Source organism: Ovis aries, chromosome 4 (genome assembly GCF_016772045.2).
Source record: "Ovis aries strain OAR_USU_Benz2616 breed Rambouillet chromosome 4, ARS-UI_Ramb_v3.0, whole genome shotgun sequence".
In the NCBI taxonomy this organism is placed as follows: domain Eukaryota; kingdom Metazoa; phylum Chordata; class Mammalia; order Artiodactyla; family Bovidae; genus Ovis; species Ovis aries.
In genome coordinates, this window is record NC_056057.1 from 48,719,777 (window position 1) to 48,721,689 (window position 1,913).

At 44.6% G+C, this 1,913-nt stretch overlaps 1 non-coding gene across 1 annotated transcript; it reads right to left on the reverse strand.

The window, feature by feature from the left end:
- Positions 1–1,254: 1,254 nt before the first annotated feature.
- On the reverse strand, positions 1,255–1,361 carry LOC114114678 (U6 spliceosomal RNA). The gene has a single exon (XR_003589295.1). It is a non-coding gene; the product is annotated as a U6 spliceosomal RNA (small nuclear RNA).
- Between the last annotated feature and the right edge of the window lie 552 nt (positions 1,362–1,913).

A 1,913-nucleotide genomic window follows, 5' to 3' on the forward strand; every position in this document is an offset into this window, starting at 1 on the left:
GATTTATCTAAATTCCTAGTTGGTCCTTTCCAGGGAATTTGCTATCCAAGGCTTAAATAAAGATCTGGTTTGAGCTCATGCAAGTCCAGTGTTTGGAATCCCCACAGTTGCTAAATTCTACTTCTCAGGCTGAAGTATAGAAATTGAATTTGAAATAGCTGGTGAATTTTTAGGTCAAGTCACCTGACCTCTAGAAATGGAGAGCTGACAAAGAGGTCATCCTCCTCTGGGAACTGCACCCTGGAGAGAGAATGAACTCTGAAGTCAGGTTTAGGGGTTCAGTTCTCAGGTGTACCAACTACTAGTCATGTGACGTTGGCCTAGTTAATTTCCCCATCCTCAATTTGTATCCATGCTAAGTCACTTCAGTCATGTCCAACTCTTTGCAATCCAGTGGACTGTAGCTTGCCAGGCTCCTCTGTCCACGGGATTCTCCAGGCAAGAATACTGGAGTGGGTTGCCAAGCCCTCCTCTAGGGGATCTTCCCGACCCAGGAATTGAAACCACCTGCTTCTCTTGGCAGGCATGTTCTTTATCTCTAGCACCACCTGAGAAGTCCATCCTCGTCAGTAAAATGGGATAATAATAGTATCTACATCATGGGTGTTCATGAGAGTTATATGAGATAATATATGAAAAGTGCCTGGCATAGAATGAGTGCTTGGTAAATGTTGACCATTCTTTTTCTTTTTTTCCTTTTAATATTTATTTATTTTTAATTGATTGATTGGTTTGCAATATTGGTTTGATTTCTGTGATACACCAACATGAATTAACCATAGGTGTACATATGTTGCCTCCTTGAATCTCTCTCCTACCTCCCACCCATTTCCACCCCTTAGTTTATTACAGAGGCCCAGTTTGAGTTCCCTGAGATGTACAGCAAATTCCCATTGGCTATTTACATATGTTAGTGTATATACATCCATGCTACTCTCTCCGTTCATCTCACCCTTTCCTGCTTCTCCCCCAGCCTTGTCCATAAGTCTGTTCTCTATGTCTGCATCTCCATCGCTGCTCTGTGAACAGATTTGTCAGTACCATCCTTCTAGATTCCATATATATGTGTTAATATATGATATTTGTTTTTACCTTTCTGACTTACTTCACTCTGTATGATGGGCTCTAGGTTCATCCACCTCATTAGAAGTGACTCAAATACATTCCTTTTTATGACTGAGTAGTGGTCCATTGTATATATGTACCACGACTTCTTCACCCATACCTGTCAGTGGACATCTAGGTTGCTTCCATAAAAATATGGAATGCTTCACAAATTGGTGTGTCCTCCTTGCACAAGGGGCATGCTAATCTTCTCTGTATTGTTCCAATGTTAGTATACGTGCTGCTGAAGCGAGCATGCCATTATTCTTGAGAAGAATTCCTCTTCCCGCCCATGGCTTTGAGACCCACCTGGGAAGATGGCAGATGGACATTCCTCCTACGTTTCTAGATGCAGAGGGTTTTCCTCTGGACAGTCATTAGCAGAGTGATCTAATATCATCTGCCCCTCAGCAGTACAGGGGGGAAAAATGGTTTATTTTCTTGGCTGAAAACTAGGGAACGAAAATGAAAGAGCCCCATGGAGCAGAGCAATATGTTATCTGTAAGAGACTGGATAGCAGTGAGACAGAGACTGAGAGAGAGAAAGAGAGAGAGATGGGGAGGAGTGAACGACTGAGTGTGTGTTTGTGCGTCTGCATGTATGTATATATGTATGTATAATGCCCTGGAGCACACTGGACAGGGCTGAGGGCCTGGAGGAGAGGAGAGATGTGGTCCTGGGCAAGTCAAAAGGCTGGGTCGGGGGATGGTGTGGGGTAGTCCCCCAGAACAGCCCACACGCCCTGGGGCAGCCAGCCTGCCCCTCCCCCAAGGCTTGCCAGAGAAGTGGCTTTGGCTGTCCTGGCTTC